Source organism: Neovison vison, chromosome X, assembly GCF_020171115.1.
Source record: "Neovison vison isolate M4711 chromosome X, ASM_NN_V1, whole genome shotgun sequence".
NCBI classification, from domain to species: Eukaryota; Metazoa; Chordata; class Mammalia; order Carnivora; family Mustelidae; genus Neogale; species Neogale vison.
In genome coordinates, this window is record NC_058105.1 from 20,741,082 (window position 1) to 20,762,286 (window position 21,205).

The window sequence follows — 21,205 nt, forward strand, 5'->3', positions numbered from 1 at the left end:
TCCTTCAATGACTCTCCATTTCCTGTCAAATGCGGTCCAAATTCCTTCGCCATCTGGCTAGAGCCAAGCAGTTCCGTGAGCCCATCCTGCGCTGTCTTCCCCTCCCTACACTTATCTCTCACCTGTCCCCCTGATCTAGTAAGGAGGGTCTTCTTACTGTTCCTACACACTGCCGTCTCATTCCTAATCTGTACTTCAGATCCATCTGCTCATGTCCTACCTGTCCTGCAGAAGATCCAACTAGAATTACCACCTCCTGACGGAAGCTTTCCAGTAAAGACTGCCCCCTTCCTCTGCTCTTCCTCCCTGTAATCGTGGGCCCAAATCCTGGCTGGTGTGAGGATCAAACAAGATGCCATCATGGGCAAATGCTTTGTATCTCGTAATGAGGTTGTCTTCATATCTTCTCATATCTACCATTTACTACCATATCTACCATTACTATCTCTGCCAGATAGTGGGAATCAATGGTTTACAGACATGGAATCCTCATAACACTCTATGGTATAAATAGTATCTAATATTAGACCCATCATTCAGATGAAGAACTGAGGCTCAGAGAAGTTAGATATCTGGCTCAAGATCACACTTACAGGTAGGTCCATCTGGGGAGCATGTGCTCTTTCAGGAGATGGGGTCGTTGGACTGAGCTTAGTTGAATCTCAATTCTGCTTTTTTTTTTAAGCTCCCTGTAGTTCACCTCTACATGGTCGTTGAGGTTTTTTTTTTACACTTGAGTTTTAAAAGTCCCATTGATGTTTCTCCTGGTCGTGACTCTCTGTTTTTATTTTGTCATTTCTTCTTGTCGTAAGCCACTTCTAAGCTTTTGGGAAATGAGGTGAAGTGCACTTCTCCTACCTTCCCTCCGAGTATGCAAGAGAGAAGTGGGCACCAATGCTGGACAAGCACCACCTAACCCTGAGCTCTGTGAGGCCTTGAGGAAAAAGGCAAACCAAGTCAGAAGCCAAAAACCAATTCTTTCTGTGAAATAGAAGAGAGCAGAGTCTGTGCCAGGTCCTCTAGCGAAATGCCAAGCTGTGGCATGGACTCTATTTCCTGCCATGGTTTTATTTTTATTTTTAAAGAGCCATCAGGTGGTAACAGATGATTCATGCTTTACTTACTCTTCTTGTTTATTTCCCTTCCGCGACCTTCAGATTTTTTTCCCCGTAATGTTTGTTCCGGGTTTTGACAAAACACTGAGGTACTAGACTTGCCTTGGTAACTTTTTTTTTTTTTTGGTCTAATGTCTTTTTAGCAAAAAAAAATGAAAGGAAGTGACAGTATTCCAAAACCATCTTTTATTCCATCAGTAGACAGATTGCACCTGCTACATCTAAGGTCACTCTCTGATCGTTTCCTTTTTCAGTAAAACCTAACTCAGAAGACACTCATGAGTACCACAAGTAGGCTTGGGTCCTACCTGGCCCTACTTAGCCCACTTTTGGCAGAAAAAGCCATCGCATAAATGGACTCCTTGCACTCACAGAATTTCCATACTCTAGGCAGCAAATTTTGTCACTCCTTTGGAAGCACCATTTGCATAAAATTGATTGATGCTGGAGATTCTTTTTTTTTTTCATTAAGGCAAATCTTGATTAGGCTACAATTTGTTAGCCTACTTGGAGCAACTGTGAATTATTCAAAGCAACAAAGCTTCATTTCTTTACAAGTAACCTACAATACAAATGGTTTGCTAACTTGAAGGGCTACCTCCATTAGTTTGAGTAAGTGAGGTTGGACTATATTCAGTAAGAATTTATTGATTTCTGTCATCATTCAAATCATTCTCCCTAGGCAAGCATTCTTTTAAACAGCCCCAGCACTCTAGGAAGACTGGAACAGTGGGCTTTCCCTCGGAGACAAAAATGTGTTGTCCCCTCACCTGTCCTTAAGTTGGAACCTTAGTCTTAGGGATCCTTTTGCACTGATATATGCACATGCTTGCAGTCTGTCTTCTGTGGTTAAAAAACATGGGCTGAAATTTCATGGTCAGGAGATGGCTGGACTGGAGGATTGTTTCTGTGTGATGCAGTCCAAGTCGCTTTCTCTCTCTAGGTTTCAGTTGCCTCATCCTGCAATCTCATACTGAGCCTGTGAAGAAGGATAAGGACAGTCAGAGGCCAGGGTCAGGGCTCCGACTGGGAATGAAGAACTTTCTAATCCTGACTGCCTTGTCTGCTTATAGGTAGCCCTGTGTTCAGCCCACTGAGTTAAAGACACAAGACACTACACAACTAGAGAAGGCTAGAATTATAATACAAAGACATTGAGGAAGGTGGGGGAAAGATAGCGGATAATTCATATTCCCTGCACAGTACTTAGTCACTTTCTTTTTTTTTTTTTTTTTTTACTTAGTCACTTTCTGTAAAGAAGGCAGGAAGGAGAAGTTTGCCCCCACAGTCACTGATGTAACAAGACATTCTCAGATTCCGAATAGATATTTGAAAGGGGTATCTTTCCTTGCTGTGAGTTTTTCTCTGGAAGACTCTGGCCATGGCACGCGGCTGAGTATGCTTCCGTGAAGTGTCTCTTCTTTCCCTATACCAAGGGTGGGGAGGAAAGGAGATGGGCTGGGCCACCTTGGCCATGTTTGAGTTACCAAATGACAATAGAATTCCTGCTTAGAATGCTAGGGAAATGGGTTTCTCTGATCTCCTGGGAGGAATTGTAATCACAAGATTTGAAAAGCCCAGGGACTCTGTAACTGAAGGCTGTCTTTCATTTGGGACAGGAAGAGACAGACACGGAGGGTGAGGCTGATAAGTGTAAGGGCGTGAAGCACCACTTCCCCCTGCAGGATGCTGGAGCTGGCCTAGAGGAGAGGAGGTGGTGGTGGGGCTGGGGAAATCTACCCTACTTGATCTAAAGGCTTGCAACCACCCTCGAGGTCATTATCATTATTATCACAGTGTTACAAGTCAGGAAACTGAGGCACACCCAGAGAGAGAGAGAGAGAGAGAGATCACATGGCTAGTGAATTGCAGAGCTGCAATTTGAACCCCATACTGTCTGACGTCGGAGCCTCCCGATATGGTTATTTGGAAATACACCTGGAGTAGCAGGGAGAGATGGCGAAGAAGAGGTGAGGGTTATGGTAACATGGCCTCTCAAGAGTCCTGAGGTGGCCTCAGTGCCAATGGGTAGCTTAGTGCAGTGGTTAAGACCATACATCAGAGGTTCAACAGTGTAAGTCAACAGTCTGGGTTCAAATCCCAGATCTACGAATTCCTGACTGTGTGTCCTTGGGCCAGTTACTTGACCTTCCCATGCCTCAGCTCTTCATCTGTGAGACAAGGAAATAAGGGTAACCAATGTACCTACTCCGGAGGGTTCTGTGAAGGTTGAATGAATCAATGCAAGAGGATATTTGCTACCACCCAACATTCAGTGAATGCTACGTACTTATTTAACGTCTAGCGTAGCGACAAAGCGCCCTAGTGGTAGGTCTGTGGTCGCCTGGGAGCTCTGTGAGCCTCAGTTCCTCCTTGAAACCTGCTTGGGGGTTCCCGTGAGACGTTGAGGTGATGCCTAAAGAGAAGAGCACACAGTGAGTACTCGATTCCCACTATTACATCAGCCCCGTGCAACTAGCCCCAGGGTAGAGTCCACATTCTCCTGCTGGCCTAGGATTTAGGAGCTCAGACGTTAAATGAGTGGATAATTGGCAAGGGATGGGGAACACCTCGTGTTGTGCAAGGAATTCCATTTTTATTTTTTTATTTTTTTTTAAAGATTTTATTTATTTATTTGACAGAGAGAAATCACAAGTAGATGGAGAGGCAGGCAGAGAGAGAGAGGAGGAAGCAGGCTCCCCGCTGAGCAGAGAGCCCGATGCGGGACTCGATCCCAGGACCCTGAGATCATGACCTGAGCCGAAGGCAGCGGCTTAACCCACTGAGCCACCCAGGCGCCCCAGGAATTCCATTTTTAATGCACGTGGCCTTAGGTCCTGCTGACAGCTAAGAGGGAAAGAGGCCATGACCTCAGATATCACTGGGCCCAGGTCGAGGGCCTCAAGAATCCAAGCTCTGCAAGGTGGTATCACTGATGAGGAAGAACTCAGCGTCCAGAGCCAGACCTGCTTGGGTCCAATCCCAACTCTAGTACATATTTATGTGACCTTAGGCAAGGCATTTTGTCTCCATGCCTCAGTTTCCCCACATGGGAAATGAAGATCATAGTTGTACCTTCTTCACAGTGATGTTATTGGGATTAAGCGTGTGAACACATGTGGAGAGCTCAGAATATTGCCTGGCATGTAAGATGATTATTGTTGATTTATTTCCAGAGAAACCAGGAAGATAAATGAAAAAAATGAAGGAAAACTGTGGCACTCCTCCCCACCCTCTCCCCTTCCCCACCGGCTGGAAGACGCTCCCGTCCAAATGGGAAATTGAAGCTAAAATAGCACAATAAAGGAAAGGAAGCAGATGGGCTCCCACTCGCTGTCCTGAGGAATGTGCTGACTGTTCAGGAACAGGCCTTTGGCAGTCACTTAACACAATCACGAAGCAAAAGGACATGATCAAGTCTGTCATCAGGGTCAGTGCCAATTTATTCAAGAAAGTGGCGAGGCTGGAAAAGAGGATGTGGGGAACGGGAGGCCTCATACATTCCTGGAGCTAGTTCACAAAATCCCCGGGGCGGCAGTGCCAGGTGATTATGGCTGGAGAAGCATCTGCCTTCCCGCCTTCGTCCTTTCCAATGTCCTCAAGCGAGCAGCCTTGACCAGAGGCCGGGACTGGGAACTTTGAGCCCGCCATGATAGGAGGATTGGTGCCCTTCTTGGGGGAAGCGGGGTCCAGGAGGGGCTCTAGTGCTTCCTTTATTCAATTTGGCAAACTTGTAACAACTGCCTTCTCTGCCAGGCAGTGGGCTAGGAGCCATGGGGGATGCTGGGAAGAGTGGTGCAGGTAAGTGGTGAAGGTAAGATTTCTTCTTGCCCTGGAAGAAATCCAAGAGGATAGAAACTCTGAAGGGTCAGGGACCAAACTGCTACCCCTTTGCCAGGGAGTTTACATGGAAAAAAGAGAACGTCTGGAAAAGATAATGTTTAACATGAAATGACCTCTATTGGTGGAATTAGCGGGGGTGTTATTTCCCGGGGGGTAGAGTGACCTGACAGACTGTAAATTCATTAAAGGAAAGGGTTCGGCCTCCGTCTGTCCCTTGACCAGTCACTAGCATGGTTTTACTCTTCAAGAGACGTACAGGCAGGACATTTAGAACTCGGTCCTACCAGCTCTGACTGAGAGCTCTGTGCCAGGCTCGATGCCACGTGCTCGCCCATGCCTGAATGTCACCGAAAATATATCTGAGGGAGATTAATGTAAATATTGAATGATGTGGCATGAATCATAGAGAGGCCTGCAGCTGTAACATGGCCCAGTGGTCCTCACAGTTTGGTCTCTGGACAAGTAACATCAACATCACCTGCGAACTTGTTAGAAATGTAGGTTCTCAGCCCCATCCCACATGCACAAAATCAGAAACCCCGGTGGGGGGTGCCCAACAATGTGGCCCTCCAGGGCATGCTGGCGCAGGCTCAAGACAGGACCAGTGTCCTAACTGGGTGATCTCTAAAACCCTTTAAAATGGAATCAGAGGGAGGTGAACCATGAGAGACCCTGAACTCTAGGACACAAACTGAGGGTGGCTGGAGGGGAGGGGGTGGGGGAATGGGGGAACTGGGAGATGGGCATGAAGGAGGGCCCGTGACGGGATGAGCCCTGGGTGTGATATGAAACTGAGGAATCACTGAAATTAACCTCTGAAACTAATAATATGCTATATGTTAATTCATTGAATTTAATTAAAAAAAAAAAACCTTAATATAGTGATCTGAGGTGCCATGAAGGTTCTGGGGAATCCTCTGGGGAGGAAGGGGCTTGAGCAGCTCTGTTTTCATCTGCCTCACATGCTGAGCTGCCACCTCAGATCTTGTTTCAAGAAAGTGCTCCAGACCGACAAAGTTCAGAAAGTATAACTTCGTTCTCCCTCTCCTGCCTCATCACCAATACAGACGGGGACACTGAAGCCCAGAAAGGGGAAGTCTCCAGGAAGCAAGGATGGACTAGAAGCCAGGCCTCCTAACTTTTGGCCCAGGATGCTCTGAGGCATCTCGGCCGGCCCCCACATGAGAGAAGAAACAGGAAGACAAGCCTTTGAGCTATATTTTATGAAGATCCTGGGGGCAGTCTGCTTTTCTTTCTAGTTATTCCAGGAAAGGCTTTTAAGGTCCTTAGAGGTAGCCCTTGTGGTTTCCTCTCTCCTCCCATGGCCCAGGACTTGTAGCCCCAGACCACCTCTCAGCCAGCCTGACTTCCCCTACCAACCACCAGCTTTCATTTCAAGGCGGAACATCATGGGGGTCTGCCTGAACTCCCAGCCTCTGCCTCCATTCCCCAGCCTGGCTGCTCGTGCCAGCCTGATGTCTGAGTCTCTGCCCAAATCTACAGCGCCCTGGTCTCCATCCTTTACCCAGCTCCACCCCAGGCCATGCTCTTGCATTGGTATCACACTTTCCCAGCCCCCAACACCTGCCAAGCCTATGGCTCCAGCAGGCGGCTCACAAGGCGCAGGACTGAAGTCTGTACCACCCGCTGCCAATTCTGCCTAAGGCCCAAAGTCTCAGCTAGCCGGACTTGCCTGACTGCTGCCTATGGTGTCTCAGATGCCCTGTGTCACCTTTGACCTCAGACTTGAGCTGCTGCCAACCTCTTGTTGTTGTTTTCCCCAGGGCAACAGCACTCCGTCCAGCCATCTCCACGTGGTGGGGAAAATGCAGCGGCTTCTCTGGGAGCCAAATGACAGCGCTCAGGCTAGTGGGGGGTCTCCGGAGGCTGAGCCTACGTGAGCAGAGTCAGGGCGACTGTGGTGTGGTGTGTGAGTCAGCTGCTTGGCTCTTCACTTGAGGGTGGGGGGGAGGAGACAGGCAGAGACAGAAAGAGAGAGAGAGAGAGAGTGCACGTGCACACACAGGGGAAGAGGTAAATTCTGGAGGACAGAGCGAAGGAAAAGAAATTGAAAACATGACCACTAAAAGGCTAACGTTTGCAGGCCAAGCCAGCTCATCTTGAATGTCACGCAAAGAGCGAAAGAGCGTGTGAAACCCTAGCCAGGCGCCCCCTGTCTGACGTCTTGGCCTCCGTGGACCCACAAAGCGGGAAGTTCACGGCTGGTGGAAGCGAGCAGTGCGAGGGAAGTCGTCCGGCCTCCGCAGTCAGATGGACATTCACCTCCGGGCTCTGCCACTCACTACATAGTCAAACATAGGTGAGGGACTTCACCTTGAAATTTGGTTCCCTCAGCTCCAAGGGAGGAATGGCAGTATCAGGTTGAGCCGTATGAAAATGCTATTTGGTAAGTTAAGAAAGGTGGAATATCGCCAATTTGATATTGGCTCAACCCAATAGCATCTTTCTCCCAGAGCTCTTGTGCAGATTAAATGAGGTAATATAAAAAAAGCATCAGCTCCTGACATGTAACAAGGACCCACTAAAGGATAGATGATGACAATGATGACAGTGGGTATCTAACGAATGCCGGTCATCTCATCAATACAGGTCCTGGACCACCTCAAAAATGTCACCGGCTTCATCTGAGGGGTTAAATACAGGTCCTGGACTCAAAAATGTCATGACTTCATCTGAGGAGTTAAATACAGGTCCTGGGGGCGCCTGGGTGGCTCAGTGGGTTGAGCCGATGCCTTCGGCTCAGGTCATGATCTCGGGGTCCTGGGATCGAGTCCCGCATCAGGCTCTCTGCTCAGCGGGGAGCCTGCTTCCTCCTCTCTCTCTCTCTGCCTCTCTGCCTACTTGTGATTTCTCTCTGTCAAATAAATAAATAAAATCTTTAAAAAAAAAATACAGGTCCTGGACTCAAAAACGTCACTGACTTCATCTGAGGGGTTAAAATGGACCCTTGGCCAAATATCCCTCCTCGCTGGACTGGGTCAGTTTGTAAAATTTCTTGCTTAGCGGCACCTGAGCAGCTCAGTGGGTTAAAGCCTCTGCCTTCGGCTCAGGTCATGGTCCCAGGGTTCTGGGATCGAGCCCCAAATTGGGCTCTCCGCTTAGCAGGGAGCCTGCTTCCCCCATCCCCCGCCTGCCTCTCTGCCCACTTGTGAACTCTGTCTATCAAATAGATAAATAAAAATCTTTTAAAAAAATGTCTTGCTTATAGGTCACTCTTTGCGGTGAAGACACTCTCCCCAAAAGCCTCCCATTAAAGAGTCACAAAAGGGAACAGATTCAATCACTGGCTCATTGACCCATTCAACCATTCAGCAGCTGGCATTGAGAGTCTGTTGAGTGAGAGGCTCTGTGCTAGGTGCTGGGTTGCAGAAGGTATGGTCTGTGCCCTGGAGGGATTTGCAATTTGGTATAGGGAAAAGCCCAAGCCAGGTGCTGAAAGCCCATTGTTGACAAGTGTCACAGTTGTAAAAACTGTGTCCCAAGGCTCATGGGGGTACGGGGGAGGGATCATCTAGCTTTGTTTGGGTTTAGAGAAGTCTCCACAGAAGAAAGTGACATGCCTGATGGACCTTGAAAGAATTCCTTGGATGGAGGAAACGCGGCTTCTAGTAGAACATTTCAAGCAGGGGCAATCTGATATATAGAGACACAAAATTGCAAAGCGGAATGATTGGGATCAGTCAAAGTTCAGTGACAGAGACTGGTCTGAAGTTCAGTGCGTCTGCAGTACAGAGCAGGAAAAGGAGTATCGGGAGCTGAGGCTGATGGGTAGGTCAGGACGGGGTTAGGAAGAGCATTGTGTGCCAACCTAAGGGGCTTGGACATGATCCTATAGGTAAATGAGAACCAACAGATAAGGGTTTCCCAGAGTATCCAGACAAAAAACAACCTGATTTTATCTGAAGTGGGTCCTGGGAATCTGAGATAGAAGGATTTTTTTTATTGTTAGTAATTATTCTCAGCTTTATTGAGGTATAATTTACATACAATAAAGTGGACCTATTGTTAAGTGTACAGTTCAATGAGTTTTGACAAATACGTATACTTAGGTAATAAGTACCAGCTTCGGACTGGGCAAATGGAGCTCCTGCCCTGTGGCCTACATCTCAGTGTTTGTGTGTGGGGGGGTGTCCTGTGCTTTGTATCACCTCCCTTAAAATTGTCAAAGTTAGGGGTGCCTGGGTGGCTCGGTGGGTTGGGTCTCTGCCTTTGGCTTGGGTCATGATCTCAAGGTCCTGGGATCGAGCCCTGCATCAGGTTCTCCGCTTGGCGGGGAGCCTGCTTCTCCCTCTCTCTCTGCCTGCCTCTCTGCCTACTTGTAATCTCTCTCTCTGTGTCAAATAAATAAATAAAATCTTTTTAAAAAATTGTCAAAGTTCCCCTTTAGTTCCTGGGAGCAGCCAGGGCCAGCAATATCATCTGAGTGGGCTGCCCATTGTACGGGGTGGGTCCCAGCTTGACATGGGGACATAATCCATGTTTCTTCTCTTCAAGACGCTCTTTGAGTCTCTAGATTCCTCCCCCACCGTGCTTGGGGCACACCAGGTGTTCCAAATAACTCCAGGCTCTCACCTTTGGGACTCCTGATTGGTACTTAGTTCCAAGAGGGCAGTGTGGCAATGCAGTATTTCTCTGACACAATTGCATGAGATTGGGTCACTAGAATGATACTGACACACTGATTTTGGATGATTCAAATAGTTCCTATAGACAGGAGCTACCTAAAATGCACTTTCTCAGGTTCTGAGCCCTATGAGTGGCTTCATATATAAGACCACCCGTGCAATCAAGATTTACACCATGTGCATCATGGCAAAAAGTGATCTTGAAGGAAATTGGCTACTTCTTGGACCTTCTTGCTTTCTTTTACTATTAGGTCAGTTTTACCTATTCAAGAATTTCAAATAAATAGAGTATTATAGTATCTCGCCTTCTATGTCCAGTTTCTCTTAATTAGCATAATGCTTTTGAGGCTCTCCATTTTGTAGTATATTCCTGTTTATTGTAACATACCATAGTATATGTTGCATATTGATACAAACTTCATTGTGTATTGATATACAATATTGTATTAATTACTATTGTATTAATATTAATTGTATTATTATTGTATATTAATGTATTGTGTATTACAATTGTATTAATTGTATTAATATTGTGTATTAATATACCATTATATAATATACATTGTATTAATTGTATTACTATACCATTGGTCCATTAAATGGATATACCACAATTTGTTTATCTATTCATGCATTGCTGGACACCAGGGCTATTTCTAGTTTGGGGTTTTTATAAATAAAACTTCTCTGAATATTTTTGCACAAAGTTTTTGTGGGCATATGTTTTCATTTCTCTTGGGTAAAAATACCTAGGAGTGGAATGACTGGGCCAAAACTTTGGCTTATATTTAATTTTATGAGAAACTAGGCTTGATTTCCACAATGACTGTACCATTTTATACTTCCATCCACAATGTAAAAGAGTTCCTATTGCTTCATATCTACTTGGTATTGTTATTTTTAAAATTTCAGCTATTCTTGTGGGTGTGTACTAGTATCTCATGATAGTTTTAATTTGCGTGTCACTAATGAGGTTGGGCATCTTTTCATGTGTTTCGTAGCCATTTGTTATGTCATCCTTTGTGAAGTGTTCATTCTCTGGGTATAATTTACAGATAATAAAATGCACCCATTAAAAGTGTGCAATTCAATGAGTTCAGTCTTTTCAAAGCACCAGCTTTTGGTTTCACTTATTTTCTCTTTCTCTCTCTCTCTCTTTTCTATTTCATTGATTTCTGCTCTTACATTTATTATTCCCTTCCTTATGCTTACTTTGGGCTTAATTTGCTCTTTTTTTTCCCTAGCTTCATAAATTTGAAACTGAGTCATTGATCTGAGTCCATTCTTTTCTAATACAGATATTGAGTGCTGTAAGCTTTCCCCTAAGTACTGCTTTAGAGGTATCACACAAATGCTGATATGTTGTTTTTGTTTTGTTTCATTTAAAAATACTTGCCAAATCCTTTTTTTAAATTTAATTTTATTTTTTCAGCGTTCCAAGATTCATTGTTTATATTCCACACCCAGTGGTCCATACAATACGTGCCCTCTTTAATATCCACCACCAGGCTCACCCATCCCCCCAAATCTTTTGATTCATTTGAGAGAGAGCAGGCTTGAGTGAAGGGACAGTCAGAGGGAGAAGCAGACTTCCGCCTGAGCAGGGAGCTGGACTTTGGTCTCGATCCCAAGATCCCGAGATCCCAAGATCATGACCTGAACTGAAGGCAGATGCTAAACCAACTGGGCCACCCAGGCAACACTTTCCAATTCCCTTTCGGTTTATTCTTTGACCCATGGCTTCTTTAGAAGTGTGTCATTTCATTTCCAAATATTTAAGGGTTTTCCAACATCTTTTTGTTATTGATTTCTAATTTAATTCTGTTGAGGTCAGAGAACATATTCTCCATGATTTCAGTCCTTTAAAATTTACTGAGCCTCATTTTATGGCCCAGCATATGGTCTCTCTTGGTGAATATTCCACGTGTGTTTAAGAAAAATGTGTTTTCTGCAGATGTTAGGTGTAATGTTCTATTCATGTCAATTAGGTCAAGTTGATTGATAGTACTGTTCAAGTCTCCTATATCTTATTGATTTTCTGTTTACTTGTTTTATCAGTTACTGAGAGAGGACTGTTGAACTCTCTGACTATAATTGTGACTTTGTCTATTTCTTCTTTTAGTTCTGTCAGGTTTGGCTTCATGCATTTTGAACTTATTTTTAGGTACATACACATTTAAGATTTGTTATAGTGTTCTGATGAAGTGACGCTTTTATCATTATGAATGCCTTTACTCTTGGTAATAATCAGTGTCTTGAAGCTTACTTTGAAATTAATATAACCATTCCTGGTATACCTTTTTTTTTTAAAGTTAGTTAGCTTGTTTGTTCATTATAGTAATCTCTACAGCCAACATGGGGCTTGATCACATGACCCTGATATGAAGAGTCACATGCTCTTCCAACGGAGCCAGCCAGGGCGCCCTTTTCCCTGAAATATCTTTACCCATCATTTTAGTTTTAAACTATCTGTCTTTACACTTAAAAGATGTTTCTTATAGACAGCAAAAAATATTTGAAGCCAATTTTTTTCATACATTAGGATAATCTCTGACTTTTAATTGTACTGCTTAGAGTATATTTACATTTAACATAGTTATTGATGTGGTTGGGTTTATGTCATCCATTTCTCTTTGTGTTTTCTATTCTTCCCATCTCCACTTCCCAATATTGAGTATTTCCTTAGAAACTTTTTATTTTGAAATAATTTTAGATTTACAGAAGTGTTGCAAAGATAGCACACCTTTTACCCAATTTTCTTTAATGTTAACATCTTATGTAAACATGGCATATTTATCAAAACTAAGAAATTCACATTGTTATAATATGATTAACTAGAGACTTCATTTGGATTTTCCCATTAATGCCTTTTTCTGTTTCAGGTTCTCATCCAGGATACTACGTTTCAATTAGTCATCCTGTCTCCCTAGCTATGACAGTTTCTCAGACTTTTCTGGGTTTTGATGACCTGGACCGTTTTGAGGAATATTGGTCAAGATTTTGTAGAATGACCCAATTTATGTTTGTCTGGCATTTTCTCTTGATTGGTCTGTGGTTGTGGATTTCAGGGATGGATACGATACCACTGGGAGATGTGCCCTTGTCATCCCATTATAACATGGGGTATGTGACATCAACATGACTTACTGGTGATTTTAATCTTGATTACTTGGTCAAGGTGGTGACTGTCAGATTTCTGCACTGTAAACCCCTGCTTTTCCCTTTCAAATTGCATTTGAAATTATATATATATATATATATATATATATATATATATATATATATATATATGACTAAATTCAGCCCACACTCAATGGGAGGGGAATTACGCTCTACTTCTCTTTCAATTATCTCTTGATAATTGAAATCTTGTCATAGTCTAGCTCCAACATTAGCTGTTTAGCTATAGCTAGTTTTTTGTTTTGTTCTGGTTTGTTTGTTTTTTTGTTTGTTTGTTTGTTTTTCTTTTTGCACCTGCTCTCTGGTTTTAAAAAGCCTTTTTAACATATCACAACCTACCTTCAAATACAATTGTTCCTTTTTATGAACAACTAATATTCCATCGTATTGGTGTACCACTCTTCACTCTTCATTCATTTCATTCATTTTGTTAACTTTTTATTAGCCTTTTTTCCTCTGTGAGCCATTTTGAATATAGCTTCTTTTACTATTTTTTTTAACTCACTGAACTTTTCTTCTGCATTGTCTAATCTACTGTTACACCCATCTCATGAACTGATGATTTCAAATATTATATTTTCCACCTCTAAAAATTCTATTTGGTGTGTATATAAACCTAGGTATATATTAATTTCTTTCCTTACTATATTCCCATTTTCCTTAAATCCTTCAGCGTATTTATAATAGCTATTTTAAGGGTTCTTGTTTGCTAATTTTATCATCTCTGTCATTTCTGACTGCTTCTATTGACTGATTTTCCTCACTCCCTGGTTATGGAAGAGCACATTTTCTTTCTTCCTTTTATGTCTAATAATTTTTTGTTGAATCCTAGATATTGTGAATGTTTCATTGTCAAGTGTCTAGATTTTCTGCCTTCCCTTAGCTATGTTCTGGAAGGCAGTTAAGTTACTTGCATTTCACCAGGAGACTTTCCAGACTTGTTTTTAAGGTTCATCAGAACAGGTCTAGAGTAGCATCTATTCTAGGGTTGGTTTACCTTTACTGCTAAGATAATGACTTTTGAGGCTTCTCCTGAATGCCCTGGGTTTTCTTTTTTCTTTTTTTAATATTTCATTTATTTATTTGAGGGGAGAGAGGGAGAGTGAGCACGAAGTGGGGTAAGGGGCAGAGGGATAGGGAGAAGCCCCACAGAGCCCAATGTGGGGCTTGATCCCAGGATACTAAGATCATGACCCGAGCCTAAGACAGATGCTCAACTGACTTAGCCACCTGGGTGCCCCTGCCCTGAGTTTTCAGAACATTTCGCTGGCTTTTGGGAAATTGAATGTCTCCCAAACCTGTGAGAGCTCTGGGAACTTCAGCTTACCGTTTTGGGGTATTTTTGCCTGTTCTGTGGAGTTTTACCCTACATGTGCATAGCTTAGTAGCCAGCAATCTAATCAAGAGGATCTGTATATAGATTTCTAGAACTCTTTTTCTGTGTTGCTCCCTCTTTTCCAGAGCTCTGCCTTGCAAATTCCAGGGACCTCAGTTCCCTGGAATCCAATGTCTTTCTCTTTAACTCAGGGAGACCACTCTGCTTTTCTGGAGTTTCCATGTACCATACCATGGTGTGGAAAGTGCCTTCAGGCAGAATCCAGGGGTTATCATAGACTTCACTTCATTTGTTCCTTTTTTCTCATGGATCACAGTCCTGTACTGACTGCTGTTCAATGTCTGAAAACAGCTCTTTCATTTCTTTTGTTCAATTTTCCATTTTTTTTAGTGGCAGGAGACAAAGTCTGATACAAGTTACTGCAACGTGATTGGAAGCAGAAGTCCCAGTAGAGAGTTTTCCAGCAGGGGAAAGACATGATCATACTTGTTTTTAAGAAAAAGCTGGTGGCCACCTGCTGGTCCCTTGGATGCACAAGAGGTAAATACTGAGGCAGAAAAACAAATTAAAAGGTTATTTACGTGGTCTCTGAATAAGCTGATAGGGGTTATAACTAAAAGAGAGACAGTGAAACTGGAGAGATGTGAAAGCCTTTGGGGGCTATTTGGGGGTCGGATTGATGAGAGTTGACAATAGACTGGATGTGGGGAGTGGGTGAAGTAAAGGGCGGAGTTCGGGATGACCCCCCCCACCCCCAGTTTTCTGGCTTGAACAACTAGAAGGATGCCAGTCTCCACTGGGACTGGAGCAGGAAAAGATTTTTTTCCCTTTCCTGGAGGGGGGGTGCGGTTTCTTTGGCGGATAGGTGGAGTGGAGATGGTGAGTTCAGTTGCACACATGTGGAATTTGAGGTGCCTGTGAGCCACCCAAAAGGAGAGGGCATTGAATATGTAGATCTGGGATTTGGAGGGGAGCTGTGGACTGGAGAATTAAATTAGGAGTTTATGACATATACATGATAACTGCGCCATGGGAGTTGGGGAGACTGTCCAGAGAGAGGTTGTCTAATGAGAGGAGAAGGTGGTTCAGGATGGAGTTGATGGCCACAGTGAGCTAGATGCTGAGAGAATGGGCCACAGTCAAGGGCTGTTGTGATGGGGGAGGAAATAGGATAGATTAAGAGCCTTGTTGGTCTTCATCCGTTGGGAATAAGCCCTGGGAGGGCCTAATGAGGAGGCACAGACCCTGGGATGGGAAGACAAGTTTCTGGAAGAGAAGGTACAGGGCCCCAGGGCACATTCTGCTGCCTTCACTATTCTTTTGCTCTGGTGTGTCCTCCCTGCCTCACCTCCAGGCACAACCATTAACATTATTACAAAGAAAAAGAAGACTAGGACAAACAAAGGCATAATAGAAATGGGAATAGTTTCAAAAACCCAAAGTAAGAGAAAACCTCAACTGGTATTTTGGAGGCAACAGCAGCAGTTGCCAGTCTGTCTCTGCCAGGCCAGCATTGTCAACTTGGCCCCGTGCCCTACAGCTGGGCCCTGTGGCCTGGCCACGCTCCAGCCAGCCCACACATCTTCACCCCCTCCTCTGGCGCTGGGAGCCCTGCCAGGGCCTCCCCAGGCAGCCAACCATGTGGCCAGGCTCAGGGAGCAGAGCGGGAGGACTCTGGAACAACTGGGCTAGACAGAGAAAGTCTGTGTAGTGGCGGTAGGGAGGCCTGGAGCCCTGTCCCAGGTGCCCATCTTCAGCGTCCCCCTGGATTCTTCTCGCCTAAATTCACTCCTGCTTCTCAGAACTAGTGAAGTAGCGATGGGGCCGCCATGCAGATATGACTCAAATCCATCTTTTGTGGCCTATTGTTGTCCATTTGGATGCTCTCTCTCTCTCCCCAATGGGCTGGGAGCTCCCCAGTGCCAGGGACCTGGGGTAGTTACTGTTTGCTCAACTTCTCAACAGGATACCCACTTTGGAAAAATGCCTTGGGCAGGTCAAAGGGGACTTCTTCCTCAGCTTTGCTGTCAGTTCAGCTATGTGGTGTGCTGATAGACTGATGGACTGCAGAGTTCCTTTTTAATGGTTAGCCTCCTGGGGCATGGACAATAGGATCTGGTTCCCCCAAATGTAATTTGCTCTCAATTTCCCAAGGACACAGTTCTTGGGTGATGCGAGGCACATCTGGATTTCTTTCTTTTTTTTTTTTTTTTTTTTTGAGTTCAAATGAAAAAACATTTTAATATGTTGGGGGAGAGTTTTCCAAGACTTCTCCTTGAGGAAATTGGAGAACTCTCAGCTGAAAGGGAGAGCTGGTACAGGTTTTTCTCAGCAGGACAGAGCTGTGTGAGGCCAGGACCACTCCTAGGCCATCAGAAAAGAGCCCATGGGGCGCTTGGGTGGCTCAGTGGGTTAAAGCCTCTGCCTTCAGCTTGGGTGATGATCCCAAGGTCCTGGGATCGAGTCCCGCATCGGGCTCTCTGCTCAGGGGGGAGCCTGCTTCCCCCTCCTCTCTCTCTGCCTGCCTCTCTGCATACTTGTGATCTCTGTCTGTCAAATAAATAAATAAAATCTTTAAAAAAAAAAAAAAAGAAAAGAGCCCATGCTCTTCCTCCTCCCCCAGATTTGGGGAAACAGTGCTCTCGTGCTAGCAGCTACTGGGCTTTCTGGGCCACGGGGCGGGGGGGTGGGCATCTGTATCTACTTGTCCCCAACGACAAGATCTTTGCCTTCTGTCAACATGAGTCCTCTGAGAGGCAGATGTCAAGATGGGGTTAAATGTGCAAGTTAGTTATGAGGGGGCGATATCCTGTGAAGGAGGATACAGGGGCAGAAGTAGGGGTAGGCAGGGAGAACCTTTCTATCACCGTGTGGGACTTGACACTTGAGAAAAGAGAGGGGCAAGGAAGGAGGCCTGAGGAGGAAGAGTCTCGAACCGCAGCACAGTTCTGAGAAAAATCTTGGCCAGATTGTAGGGAAATCCCTGAGCGAGCTTTGCCTGCTGGAGGAGTCCCATGTCGCCGGAATGGGCCGAGACCAGCATCCCCACCAGACTTAGCCACTGGCTGGGAGCAGCCCCAGGGAACATGTGCGAACGCCACCACAGAACAAGAGCAGAGCAGCTGGGCCTGTCAGTGAACTCCGCTCCCTGTGGCCCACTCTCAGAGGGCGGTTTGAGCAGTGTGTCTTTGTGCCCACTACACCAGCCCTGGGGCCTCCTGGGATCTCTGCCTTGTCCCCTTGCTCCCTTGCCTGGAATCAGTCCTCACTGGTTTGTTCCCAAGGCAGCTGTTTCCCCTCTTTCCGCCCAACTCCAGGCCAGACAATCTGCCTGGGCCTCCTCAAACTCCAGAGCAGGGCGCTCATTCTGAGTGCCCCACGTTGATGGCGTGTCTGCTTGGAGCAGGTAGGTAGGTTGTTGGGGGCACTGGGGAGGCCTGTGGGCTTTGATTCACCCACCCATCAGGTGGTCAATGCAGGTGGTAGAGATGTTAAGAATACCCCCAAAGGAAGGCTGCGGCTGCTTCTTTCCCTGCCCTGCTTCCTTTGCTTAGAGGTGGGCCTGGAAATTAACTCCTCCTCCTCACTGGCCTTCAAGGAAATGCCAAGTCTGGTTTCTTGCAGATGTATGGGCAAATGGATCCCTGTGAGCTCTCAGCTGATCTGTGCTGCTGGTGGTGGGAAAAGGGGACAAAGAATGGGGTAGTGGGTAACCGAACTGGGCCAGTGGAGACACCTTCAACCGGGATCCCAGGAGAAAACATTTCCTCCAAAGGGTGGCCACAATACTCACCTGGCTGCTGGCCACTGGCCAACTACCAGGTCTGCTTTGCTATTGTGCCTCTAGGACCTAGTCTAAAGCCTGGGACACAGTGGGTGCCCAGTCCATGTTGGTTGAAGAAATGCCTTCTCCTGGTTTCCCCTCCCAGTGATCCCCTCTGCCCTCCACTGGAATGTCAGGTTCACAAGGGCAGGAATTTGTTTTGTTTCCTGCACCATCCTAACTCAGAGCCTAGTACACAATAAGCACGCAACAAAGAGTATCTGGTAGGTACACAAAGAGGAGGAAAGGGTAGGCCCTGCCTGCGAGAGCCTGCCAGCCTGAGGCTGTGACATGTCTCCTCAGGCAGCAGATGGTGGGCCAAGATTGACTCTGAAATAGTTAGACACACGGACTCATTTAAAAGACGTTATGAGCAAGAGCATGGCTGGCTGCAGCCGGCTGGAGAAGACTCTGACACTGAGGGGGACATGGGAATAACTGAGGTGACAAGAGCTGGCTGGAGCCAGCTGCTCCACATTTCATTTCTCAGCTTCTTACTTATGGGGAACACATGTTTTGACCCAGAACTCTGGACACATGGTCTGACCAAGGGCCTGCATATTGGAAAGTGGGACTGGCCTGGGAAAGCCAATAGGGCCCTTTCTAGACTCGTGCTGGAACTGCTTATGGTGGGGGACAGCCCAGATGGAGGCCAAGTCTCTCTCCTGGGAGCTGGGCCATGTTCCCAGGCAGTGGTTCTTACCAGCAGGCCTACCTGCAGACGTCTTGCTGGAGGCTGGCCTAACCCAAGTGCCCTGAGAAAGAAGAAAGATTCCATGGGCCTATAGGAGAGCAGCAACGGGGGTGCTTCAGTGGCGCAGATGGTTGAGTGTCTGACTCTAGATTTTGGCTCAGGTTATGGTCTCAGGGTTATGAGATCGAACTCCATGTGGGGCTCACACTGGGCATGGAGCCTGCCTAGGATTCTCTCTCTTCCTTTCCCTCTGTGCCTCCTCCCTCTTGTTCTCTAAATAAACACTTAAATAAATAAATACTAAAGAGAACAGCAGCATACCTTCTACCCCCAGCTCGTCCCAGGTGCCCTCCATAGGATTGTCGTCACTCATCACTGTGGCCTCACACCCCTTCAGGTCCTTGATCTGACACAAGAGAAAACCTTATCCATTAATTCATTGCCTTTGCACTCCAAGCTGTTGTCGTGACCAGCTTGGGACTACAAGTGCCCAGAAGGAAGGTTCTGAGGCTCTATCATTCTTTGGGGAAGGTTATTCTGTGCAACTTCAGATTCAGTGAGGGCCCGTAAATGGGAGAGAACGAATTAATAAGCCAGTACCTTTCCCATGAGGTGTCTTTAGGGTGTTTTTCTGGGGATGGCTTTGGCCTGAGGTTTTCTCATACTCCGTCTGAAGCAGGTAGACGAAGGTTGGAAGCTCAGGTTAAGGCCAGGGTTAGGATTCAGTTAGGGCTAGATTCATGGCTAGGGCTAGAATGAAAGCAAGTGGTCCACGCCGGGATGGAATCCACAGACTTGGTCCTCACTGGGCCACATCAACCAAACTCAATAAGCCCAGACATTTAGATATTGTCTGTTACTCACAAGCAACACACTAGGACTTGTTTTATGAATATTTGAGAAAAAGCTCCAAGTTCAAAATTTGAGTTCTAGTTAAAGGTCTGGTGAACTGCATGAATGCAGGAGTTATGAATGAAGTAAGAGTCAACTATGATCGGCCAGAAATGAGACAGTGTCCGTTCTTTCAGTAACTGAGGCTCGGCAGAGAGCAGCGTTTGGAGGGGGCAGTTATCTTCAAGCTGAGGAGAGAATGGGTTGGTCCGGAGCCCCAGAGGGGATGGGCTGTCGGTAGAAGAAATATGGAAGGACACCACGGCGAGGGCTCTCACAGCACAGTCTTCGGTTTCCTCTACCTCCTCGTCTTGGTTGACCCTGTGTTCTAAGACCTGTGCTTATCACTTCACAAGCATTATCTTTCTTTCTTTTTATTAGAGAGAGTGGGAGGATGGGACAGAGGGAGAGAGAGAATCTTAAGCAGACTCTACGCCCAGTGCAGAGTTCTTGCCAGGGCTCCATCTCATGACCTGAGCCAAAACCAAGAGTCAGATGCTTGACCGACTGAGCCACCCAGGCACCCTCACAAGCATTATCTTAATTTGACCTCAGGACACTCCATTTTACAGATGAAACTGAAGCTGAAGGAAGTTAGATAACTAGTCTCCCAGTTCAGAACCCTAAAGCTCTGGTCTCCCTCAGAATCCCTCTGGCTGGCCTGTGTGGGCAGGAGCCTCTCCCTGCCGTATGTGCTATCTCTACAGACTTAGTTAGCCCCAAATGACTGGGATGGGGCCACCTACCCCAAACCCCTGCCACCTCCCATCCTCCTGTGTCCCTGAGCCCTGCTGCTCTCCACACCCTCCTGCCTCCTGATTGCTGTGGGAGAATCTGGCAGCATGCACACGAGATTGGCTGGCTCCTGTCCAGGCTGAATTTCACTGGATTATTTCCTCACTATATTTCTAACCTCTTGGGCCCTCTGGAGACTCAGTCTCAGTCTTGGCTGATTCTGAACAGTCCAGTTTTAGCTCATCTGTGGATTTCATTAGTGTGCTGTTTACTGGCATCTTACAGAGTTTTAAATGAAGCTGTTCCTGGAGATCGAACCTGGGATTGGTCACTCTGCTCAGTCAGAGCCTGGTGCTGATGAAGCTGAGCACGAGGGCCCAGGCAGCCTGGCCTTGGAGATGGGATCTGCTCTGGGCTGCTGGCCACAGACTGAGGCTTTCCCGGACTGTTGCAGGTTAAGCCTGAATCCTAGCCACAGGCCAACTCTAGGGCCCTGAACTACAGGGTGGCAGTGGGAATGGGAAATCACACTAATAACAAGCCATGGCACTTGCAAAGACACTGGTTTAGAAGCTTCTCCTAGATGTTCGCTTCCTTTCTCACCAGCTTGTTATCCCCATCATAGGCTTTGATGCTGACCTGGGCCTTTCGGCATTTGTAAAGACGGGGCTGTGAGTGTGTGCAGAAGGGTGCTGCACCTGACCCCTCTGGCCATCCCTGTGCTGGTCTCTGGCCCTGGCCAAAGTGTCTTGGTGTCTCTCTTGGGGTGGGGGGTATCTTTCCTGCCAGGCCTCCATCCGGGTTCTCTTCTCTGCTCCTCCTCCATATCCCAGCTGTACTGACCCCAACTGACCCCTAGAGGAATCCACATGGCTGACCTGTGGTGTTTATGGCGCCTCCGGTTGGGAAGGGTCACATTCACCTCACTCTCAAGATAGCACA

General features: G+C 46.2%; 1 long non-coding RNA gene across 1 annotated transcript; it reads right to left on the reverse strand.

Moving 5' to 3' along the window:
- Window positions 1-1,286: 1,286 nt before the first annotated feature.
- Window positions 1,287-3,526, reverse strand: LOC122897155. Its single transcript, XR_006382475.1, has 2 exons — window positions 3,406-3,526; window positions 1,287-2,094 (listed from the first exon to the last, which is right to left on the reverse strand). It is a non-coding gene; the product is annotated as an uncharacterized LOC122897155 (long non-coding RNA).
- Between the last annotated feature and the right edge of the window lie 17,679 nt (window positions 3,527-21,205).